Source organism: Apium graveolens, chromosome 2 (genome assembly GCF_009905375.1).
Source record: "Apium graveolens cultivar Ventura chromosome 2, ASM990537v1, whole genome shotgun sequence".
NCBI classification, from domain to species: Eukaryota; Viridiplantae; Streptophyta; class Magnoliopsida; order Apiales; family Apiaceae; genus Apium; species Apium graveolens.
In genome coordinates, this window is record NC_133648.1 from 258,594,272 (window position 1) to 258,604,935 (window position 10,664).

The 10,664-nt window shown below is 39.1% G+C and overlaps 1 non-coding gene across 1 annotated transcript; it reads left to right on the top strand.

The window, feature by feature from the left end:
* Positions 1-1,975: 1,975 nt before the first annotated feature.
* LOC141709866 (small nucleolar RNA R71) lies at positions 1,976-2,079 on the top strand. Its single transcript, XR_012570421.1, has one exon. It is a non-coding gene; the product is annotated as a small nucleolar RNA R71 (small nucleolar RNA).
* The last annotated feature ends 8,585 nt before the right edge of the window (positions 2,080-10,664 follow it).

Sequence of the window (10,664 nt, forward strand, 5' to 3'; positions counted from 1 at the left end):
AAAACGAAGCTCGTAACATGAGCTATCTAAACATGGCAGTGGTCATAATCTAGCAGGGGGTCCTCGGGTCCTAATGTTATGCACAAAACAGTCTAAAGAAAATCGGACGTTACGACGGCTATGTTTACGCGATTACCAATATTTATACCACTCCAATTCTTTACCAATTCACTACAAACCACCCAACCATCATCAATACATCAAACACAACTTATATCAAGGCAAAGTCAGTCCATAATCTCAAGGTTTTCCAACTTATTCAACCGCAAACATGATCTACTAACCATAACTTAAGATTCATTAACCATTAACCAAGATTCATATCCAAAATCACCACAAATCCAACCAAACTATCTAACATACATGGACCTTGCTATACATACATGGATATTTCTATATATACATTAATCCATCCATAAACTCATCAAAACTCAAAGTTCAAACTATAAGTTAAAGGTGAAAGTTGTTTATACCTCCTTGAAGCTTCCTAACACAACCCAAGAGCTTTGAATGCCTAAAAGAACCTTGATCCTTGCTTGTATAACCTTAATCTTTCATAAAAATTCAAGAAAACTAAAGTTATTTCTTGAAGGTTACTATTCACCATCTTCTTCCTTGATTTATTGGAAGAGATTGTGAAGGAATTAGGAGCTTAAACTTATAGCATATCCATATCTATGTACAAGGAAGCTTAGATAATTACCTTGTGATTTAACAATGCTTGGAACTTGATTTTTGAAATTCTTGCCCTTGAAAAAGATGAAAAGCCGAGAGCAAGATGATGAGAATGAAATGATTTTGTGTTTTTTGATTTGTTTGGCTTAGCTTGGTTTTTTTTTGTTTTGTTTTTGGTTAATTACCTTAATAACCTTATATTTGTGTGGTTATAAACCAACCACACCTCCTCCTTCCCTATGTCATGCTTACATCACATTGCTATGTCATCCTCCCTTCCTTGTCCTCTTCTCATTGGTTGGGTGACATCACTTCCTCTAATCCCTTTGCTTAACTTCCTAATTGTTTGCCTAATGACCGCTGATCTGTTATACGGTTCGCTTAACTTTCGTTTTCGTTTATCGTTTGAGGGATCATACCCGGGATCTTATTACTTAGGTTCCCTTAACCTTTCTCAATATATTATATTCCTTTTTATGATCCTCTATCATAATCCTTTAATTTAAATCCTTTTTATCCTGTTACCTTATACTCAATTCTTTCCGCATCTAGGGTATTTCCGGGAAAAATCAAAGTGTTCGGATTTGGATTCTGACGATCTTTACATACACTTATATCCCATATAAAGTACTAATAAAATCTCAGAATATCCATATCAGAACCCCTACATAGTGTGGCATGAAAAGTTTTCTCATTCAGCAAAAACACTATTCATAAGGGTTTCAAAAATTTCCAAAAATTGGGGTTATTACATGATTGCCTTTGCGCATACTGCTGTGGTTGCTGGAATCCAAGTGGATTGAACTGTTTACTCACACCTTGCTGATATGGTGGCTGAATAGCATTCTGATTATTACCCCAGCTGAAATTTGGATGATTTCTGTTGTTAGGATGATAAGTAGCTGGGGCACAGGCTGCTGTTGTCGCTGATAATCATTCACATACTGAACAGATTCATTGACGAGAGAACACTGATCCGGTGCATGAGAACATGCACAAAGCTCACAGACCATAGCTATTTGATTAACTCCATATGTAGCTAGAGAATCGACCTTCATAGACAGCGCTTGGAGCTGCTGCAATAGCGGTGGCTGCATCGACTTCCAGAATACCTGCTACCTTCCCAGGCATCATCCTCCGGGTTGGGTTTTGATGCTCATTTACAGCCATAGTCTCGATAAGATTATAAGCCTCAGTATAGCTTTTGGCCCACAAGGCGCCTTTAGCTGCTACATCGAACATGGGCCGAGATTGGGCCCCCAAAAGATTATAGAAACCAGTGATCACCATCCAATCAGGCATTCCATGATGTGGACACTTTCTCAATATTTCCTTGTAGCGTTCCCAAGCTTCACACATAGATTCTGTAGGTTGTTGCGCAAACTGAGTAAGAGCACTCCGCATAGAAGCAGTCTTTGCCATCGGATAAAACTTCACCAGAAACTTTTGCGCAAGATCTTGCCAAGTAGTGATGGACCCAGCTGGTTCAGAATGTAACCAGTCCTTAGCTTTATCCTTCAGTGAGAATGGGAAAAACCTCAGCTTAATAGCCTCATCAGTCACGCCATTATACTTAAAAGTACTACAGATCTCGACAAAATTCCTTATGTGCATGTTGGGGTCTTCAGTCGCAGCTCCTCCAAAAGAAACTGAATTCTGCACCATCTGAATAGTGCCCGGCTTGATTTCAAAGGTGTTAACTTGAATAGCCGGATGAAGAATGCTTGACTGAATGTCATCAATTTTAGGCCGAGAAAAGTCCATAAGAGCTGGATCTGCCTGAACAATGCGATCACCCATGATTACTGGTTCTTTCTGCTCACTTCCTGAATCCGAATCTTCAAAATCTATCTTCTCCGGAATATCAAGAACTTCATCTATCTCTTCAGCTGTATCTAAAGTCCTTTTGCGAGTACGAGATCGAGTTTGCATATACACTCGCTAAAGTACCTGAAACACAACAAGAAACAATAAGTAACAAATACATCTTAATTACTGAGTCCTAACGACCAATGATGGTAAGTACATAAACTAAACAAATACGCCGAGTCCCCGGCAGCGGCGCCAAAAACTTGTTAGGGCGAAAACACGTGCTAATAATACACGCAAGTATACGCGTTCGTAAGTAATATAGAATACTTTCTAGTTCATTCCCACAGAGACTCAGACTAATTATTGTTCAATTAAACTCACTCACCAATGTATGATTACTTCTCAATGTTAAGACACTAACACTTAGAATTGTTGAATAAATATTAACTACATTTAACTACTAAAATTAACCACTTAATTAACACTTTGAATTAACAATATTAGAACACTCATGAGATCACAACTTCATTACTACTTCCTTCAATAGTTATTATTATTACCCTTAGCATGCAACAGTGATCATATTAATCGAATAACACGAAACTGATAAAAGCCAACTTTCATTATACTAATACCATTCTACCAGACATCCACAATTAAGATAGAAGTTGAATAGGCATCAATTACGTTGAGTCCCTATATGTCTACAGAAATTGACAACATAATGACTTAAGCACAAGTTATTCCTTTTGATTACATAGGGCGAATAAAACGGTTAGAGTTACCCACTAATCATGCAACATCATACATGAAACTATGCTAGCATGGCAAGTTCTAAATCTCGAGATCCACCATCGCTTCACAAGAGATTAACACCATATCTTATATGTTCGCGACGCACATAAGACGAATACGCACAACCGATACTAGATATCATACAATCATCACACACTAAGGTATTAAAACTAACTAAAGAATTCCATAGTAAATCCGTTACGACCCCATGATCACGATTAGCCCATGATAGCACTTATCGTCATCATGGGTTCATATGAAAACATGATAAATAAACACAAGAGAATAATAACTAAACTAATTATATTAAACCAGAGTACGTCACAAGAGTAAATAAATTCAAAGCAAAAAAACTAGCATCCAACGTTACAATGAAATAAAGAATCACAAGAAAATATGCTTCCTCTTCGTTGCAGTGTGCTAAAACGGTCTTCTTCCTTATCTCCTTCGCTCCTTGCTTAATACAACGATCCCCTCTTGTGAAAACGTCTCTAAATCTACTTATATAATAGTCCCATAAAACTCAGATTACATAGAAGTTGGAAGCCAAACAGAAGTAGAAGTCTAAAACAAATTATCTTTTATCCCGACCCTGCGCGGCCGCTCAGCATAGCTGAGCGGGCGCTCAGGACCCTACTGGAAAATTCCTAAGTTTGCTCCGTTTCTTCGTTGTAATCTGCCCCTTTCTTTCCTCTCACAATGCTGAACACATGCCAAGGCTTATTCTTGATGATTACTCCCCCGAAATGCAACTATTACCCTGAAATGCATAAACACTAGAAAAACGCATCAAATACACAAAATACTTGATTTCAAGACATCAATTTAAGCTATTTTAAGACATTCTAAGTGGTATAAAATGCCACTTATCAGTCATCCTCTGGGTCAGATGACACTATTGCTTTCTCCGTGTATGCTGAGTTGAGGCGCGAGTTTGACATACTTCAGGACAAGTACGACCGAATGATAGACCAACTGAAGAGCGTGTACCCGGACAGCCGAAACTATGAAGGGAAGCCCAAGGATCAGATGACTGTGAGACTTGAGACTTTGGTTCAGTACGTCAACACTAAGCTTGAGGAGATGCCATCGCACCGAGACCACACCAGCCAGTATGTCATCCAGATGGTGGCAGATAAGCTCCAGAGTATTGTGAAGACGCTTCGAGAGGAGAAGACTACCAAGCCCCGTTTAGATGGAGTGGAGCCTTAGTTCTTTCCATTTACCTTTTCATGTTGTTGTACTATCGGACTTCATAGAATTCCTAGTTGTTTCCTTTAAATAAGCCTGTTGATCCTAGAATCAGACTTTATCCTAATCCAGATGTATTGTTACCTTTAAATTTCAGTAATCATGCACTATTATTCCATATGCTCTCAACTATTATTTTACGCTTTTATCTAGCATCGCCATATCTGCTTAATTTGAAACTTGACCTCATATGTAAATAAGAATGCCATGCGATACCCTCAAATTACTCTATCATTCATATATGTTTTGACATAACTCTTATTTAAGGATCATGCCTCCCAAAAAGAAGAACCCAACAACCACATCTACCCCAGACCCAAATATTCTTCGACTACTGGAAACTTTGTAACAGCAAACCAATGCTATAGCTCAACAACAACTAACCCTTCAACAACTAATTGAAAACCAAGATAATCGTGAACCACACCAACCACCCGAACCACCAGTACCACCTAGACAAGTTATCACTTTCAAGGCATTTCAGAATGTGAATCCACCTGCATTTCATGATACCACTGATCCAGTAATAGCTAAAACATGGATTAAGGAAATGGAAAGGGCTTTTGAGTTGGTACAGTTAGGAGACGATCAGAAGACGCCATATGCTACCTACTTCTTGAAGGGCGAAGTCATCTATTGGTGGGAATCATTAAAAACTATGGAAGCAACTCAGCAGGTTTCTTGGGAGAGATTTAAGAAGTTATTTCTGGAAAAGTATTACCCTAAGTACATGCAGAATCAGATGGAGCTTAAATTTCTTGAGTTGAAGCAAGGGAACATGACTGTACTAGAGTATGATAAGAAGTTCACTGAGTTGTCAAGGTTTGTGACAAAGTATACCAGCACTGAGGAGGAAAAAGCAAAGAAATTTCAGCAAGGATTGGAGCCTTGGATCAGAGATAGAGTGGCTATATTTGAGCTTGAAACCTATGCGGGAGTAGTACAGAAAGCTGCTCTGCTTGAGAATAATGGGATGCAGTCAAGGAAGGAAAGGGATAACAAGAAGATGAAGGTTCCATTTTATGGAGAAAAGTCTGAAGCCGGAAGTTCACAAGATCGGAATGTAAAGAGGATTGGATTCCATTAAGGCGGAAATTTCCAAAAGAAAGGGAATTTGGGCAAAAGGCAAGAATCAAGGGGGAACAACCAGGCAAGCCAAGGACAAGTTGGAGAAAACAGGTTCCAGAGATCGGAATGCAAGCACTGTGGAAGAAGGCACCCTGGAGTGTGCAATAAACTGAGCATGACCTGCTATAGGTGTAACCAGAAGGGACATTTGGAAAATGACTGCAAGATGCCGAAGCCAGGAGTTACATGTTACAAATGTGGAAAGACTGGACACATAGCTAAGGAGTGCAAGGAAACCGGACCAGTCAAAGCTCTAATGAATGTGGCAAGTACCAGTGCAAGCGTGCCAGCCGAGGTATTGGCATTACCTCCACCACGTACAACAACCTCGCAAGCAACAACAAGGACATTCGATCTGAAGATGAAGGATGCTGTTCAGAATTCTGAGGTCATAGCAGGTACACTTTTACTCAATAATGTCAAAGCTAAAGTATTGATTGATTCGGGAGCAACAAGATCTTTCATATCAGAAACTTTTGTTGATAAACTTCAATGTGATAAAATGGTTATGAGCGAGGTACTATATATGGTAATTGCGAACCAAGAGAAGATTCCTGTGAATCAATTCTTTCTGAAGTGTGAGATTGATATTTCGGGGTATAAGTTTTCAGCCGACTTGATACTCTTCAAGTTGGGAAAGTTTGATATAATTTTAGGAATGGATTGGTCAGGGAAGAATAACGCCCAGATTAATTGTAAGACCAAGAAAGTGTATTTAAAGACGATGAGTGGAGAGAAGGTAGTATTTAAGGGGCAGAGGCAAGAGTAACTATTTCTTACAATCGTTCAGGCTAAGAACTTACTTAGAAAAGGTTGTGAGTCGTTCCTAGCTTATGTAGTGGATTCAGAAAAAGGCAGCCCCATCATAGAAGATATCCCCGTAGTTAACGAGTTCCCAGATGTGTTTCCAGACGAACTACCAGGCTTACCACCAGATCGACAAATCGAGTTCGAGATCAACCTTGCTCCAGGCACGGAACCAGTTTCAAAGGCCCCATATAGGATGACACCAGCAGAAATAAAAGAGTTGGCGAGCCAGCTACAAGAATTGTTGGATAAGGGAGTGATACGGCCAAGTAAGTCGCTATGGGGAGCACCTGTTCTGTTTGTAAAGAAGAAAGATGGGAGTATGCGGCTATGCATAGATTATCGGGAGTTGAATATGGTAACGATCAAGAACCGCTACCCGCTACCAAGAATAGATGACCTATTTGATCAGCTGAAGGGAGCAAAATGCTTTTCAAAGATTGACTTGAGATCGGGGTATTATCAATTAAAGATCAAGAAAGAAGATATTCCCAAGACAACATTCAGGACCAGATACGGACATTATGAATTCTTAGTAATTCCGTTTGGATTGACTAAAGCCCTGGTAGCGTTTATGGATCTGATGAATCGAGTATTTAAGAAGTATTTGGATAAGTTTGTAGTGGTATTCATTGATGACATCCTTATTTATTCTAAGTCGGAAGAAGAACATAAGCAACACCTCTGGATAGCATTGGAGATACTTCGTCAAGAGAAGTTGTATGCCAAGTTTTCCAAATATGAGTTTTGGTTAAAGGAAGTTCAATTCTTGGGGCACGTCATTGGAAATGAAGGAGTTAAAGTGGATCCGGCAAAGATTAAGGCGGTTATGAGTTGGGAAAGGCCAAAGACTCCTACGGAAGTGCGAAGTTTTCTAGGTTTGGCAGGATACTATAGAAGGTTTATCAAAGATTTTTCGAAAATCGCCACGCCATTGACCAAGTTAACCAGGAAGAATCAGAAGTTTGATTGGAGTGCAGAATGTGAGGATAACTTTCAAGAGTTGAAACAGAGGTTGGTAACAGCTCCGGTGTTAGTACTTCCAGATGACCAAGGAAACTTTGTGATATTCAGCGACGCTTCACATAAGGGATTGGGCTGTGTGTTAATGCAACACAGTAAGGTGATCGCGTATGCGTCAAGACAGTTGAAACCGCATGAGTTGAAGTACCCGATGCATGACTTGGAACTAGCCGCCATAGTGTTCGCACTTAAGATTTGGAGACATTATCTTTACGGAGAAAAGTGTGAAATCTACACAGATCACAAGAGTTTAAAGTACATTTTCACTCAGAAGAAGCTCAATATGAGGCAGAGGAGATGGCTGGAATTGATCAAGGACTACGACTGCTCGATAAATTACCATCCTGGAAAGACGAATGTTGTGGCCGATGCTCTAAGCAGGAAGGAGAGACTGAATATGATGGCAACACCAAAGGAATTGTCTGAAGAGATCAAGAGATTTGAACTGGAACTTTGTGATTATGGAAAAGTTGAAGAAGTTTGTCGCGTAATGACTTTTCAGCCAACACTAGTGGAAAGGATAAAGAAATGTCAAGAAGAAGTAATGGAGAAAGAGAAGAATCAACTAATTGGAGAGGAGATTAATACTCAAAAGGATTAGCAAGGGATACTAAGGTTTTCCTCCAGAATTTCGATTCCTCATGTACCTGAATTAAAGAATGAGATCTTACAAGAAGCCCACAATTCGAAATTTTCAATCCACCCGGGAAGCACTAAGATGTATCGGGACTTAAAGCAGAATTTTTGGTGGCCAAATATGAAGCGAGACGTGGCGGAATGGGTTGCGAAGTGTTATACTTGTCAGAAAGTGAAGGCAGAACATCAACGACGAAGCGGATTAATTCAGCCCCTAAAGATTCCAGAATGGAAATGGGAAAATATTGCTATGGACTTTATAGTGGGACTACCGCGAACGAAATCCGGACATGACGCTATATGGGTTATAGTTGATCGTCTTACAAAGTCAGCGCATTTCCTTTCAATTAATGAGAAGTCGTCATTGGATAAATTGGTTCATCTGTACGTGCGTGAAATCGTACTAAGACATGGAGTACCCGTATCGATAGTTTCAGACAGAGATCCCCGATTTAACTCGAGATTCTGAAAGCAATTTCAAGAAAGTCTTGGCACGAAGTTGAATATGAGCACGGCGTACCACCCGCAGACTGATGGTCAGAGCGATAGGACAATTCAAACAATCGCAGACATGTTGCACAGTTGTGCAATCGATTTTGCAGGAAGTTGGGACGACCACTTGCCATTGATTGAATTCTCTTACAACAATAGCTATCATTCCAGTATTGGCATGCCACCATACGAAGCTTTGTACGGGAAAAAATGTAGATTACCGACAAGTTGGGATGAAGTAGGAGAAGGAAGGATTCTCGGCTCGGAATTGGTGCAACAGTTGCATGACACAGTCAAGTTAATTCAGAAAAGGCTACTTGCTGCTCAAGATAGACAAAGGAAGTATGCGGATCCAGCGCGTAAGGATGTTCGATTCCAAGTTGGCGAAGCTGTTTTGCTGAAGGTGTCGCCTAGAAAAGGGTTGTCTAGATTTGGCAAGAAAGGGAAGTTAGCACCTAGATATATAGGTCCTTTTGAAATTTTGAGTCAAGTGGGGAAGGCAGCCTACGAGTTAGCCTTACCACCTCAGTATCAATATGTGCATAATGTGTTCCATGTGTCGTTGCTTAAGAAGTACAATCCTGACGCTAGCCATGTGATAGAATATGAACCTGTAGAAATTAAGGTAGACCTGTCATTTATGGAGCAACCTGTCAAAATACTCGACTGGCAAGAGAAGAGTCTTAGAAACAAGTTAGTAAAGTTAGTAAAAGTACTTTGGAGGAACCCTAAGGTCAAAGAATCGACTTGGGAGTTAGAGTCTGATATGCGTTTCCGGTATCCTCATCTGTTCTCTTAGATTCTGGGGACAGAATCCCTTAAGGGGGAGAGGATGTTACGACCGGCATTTTCGTGTAATATTATTTGCGGTTTTGGTATAATATTAAAGTCGAAAGTAAATGTGATCAATGATTTCACGATGTGTTAGTGATAATTTCTACATTATAAAATTTTTATGTGTAGTACATGATTTTTCAAAGTAAAAGTTTATTTATTTCCTTTATTTTTGATTTATAAGGAATATTCTAAGCCTTGGAGAAATTTTCCTTTAAAAGATATTTTGTTCATAAATCTTGAAAGTGGTTTTATAAAATCTCTAAAAATCTAAATTATTTTATGGTATAAATTTTATAATTTTTGAACTTTTATTTTATTATATAAAAATAAATCTTTGAAAATAAGTTGCTTATTAATTATCAAATTACATGGTTGCCCTTGCATGCAAATCCTTTTCTATTCAATTTAAAGGGCTAAAGAGACAATTCCAACCCCACTAACTCTCATTTTTCTAGCCAAATTCCTTCTTTGTCCTTGCATGCAAAATGATCTAAGTATAATTGGAAGGTTATTCTTGTCAATTCTCATTTCCACTCATATTTTGTCAAATCAAAAACAATAAAACAAGCAAAGTGTCATGATCATTTCACACTCCACTCACACCTCACTCTCTCCTCCCTCCCTCCTCCCTCTCACTCTCGGCCCTCCCCCTCTCCTCTCGGATTTTAGCCGAGAACCAACCCCCTCCCCTTTTCTTCATTCCTCATTCAAGCTCTCACCTTCTATACAAGTAAATACTACTTCCCATATCATGATCATATATACTTCAAAGAGTTTTGAGTAAAAAGTTTAAGTTTTAAGTTTGCATGTCAAGGTTTTAGTTGGAACTCAAAGTACAACCTTGATTCTTATGGATTTAAGGTTGTTTTTGAGAGGACTACAAGGAATGGTGAAGTGCCAAGTATTAAGATGGAAACTCTTGATGTTGAATGGCCATTTCCCTTCTATTTCATTCGGCCATGACCTTAAGGGAGCCGAATGAATGGTCCTTGAGATCATTCTTGTTGCTTTGTTCAATTCTTGTATGTTTATGTGGTAATGGCATGAATTTTGTAGTGAAAACTTGATGAAACTCTTTGCATGCTAAGTGATCATCTAGATATAGCTTACTCTAGGCTTGCATGTCAATTTCATGATAGATTATATTTAGAAAATATGTTGTTTTGGTTTGTAAAACTCGAAGTTATGCATGCATGTGGATTTCTCTT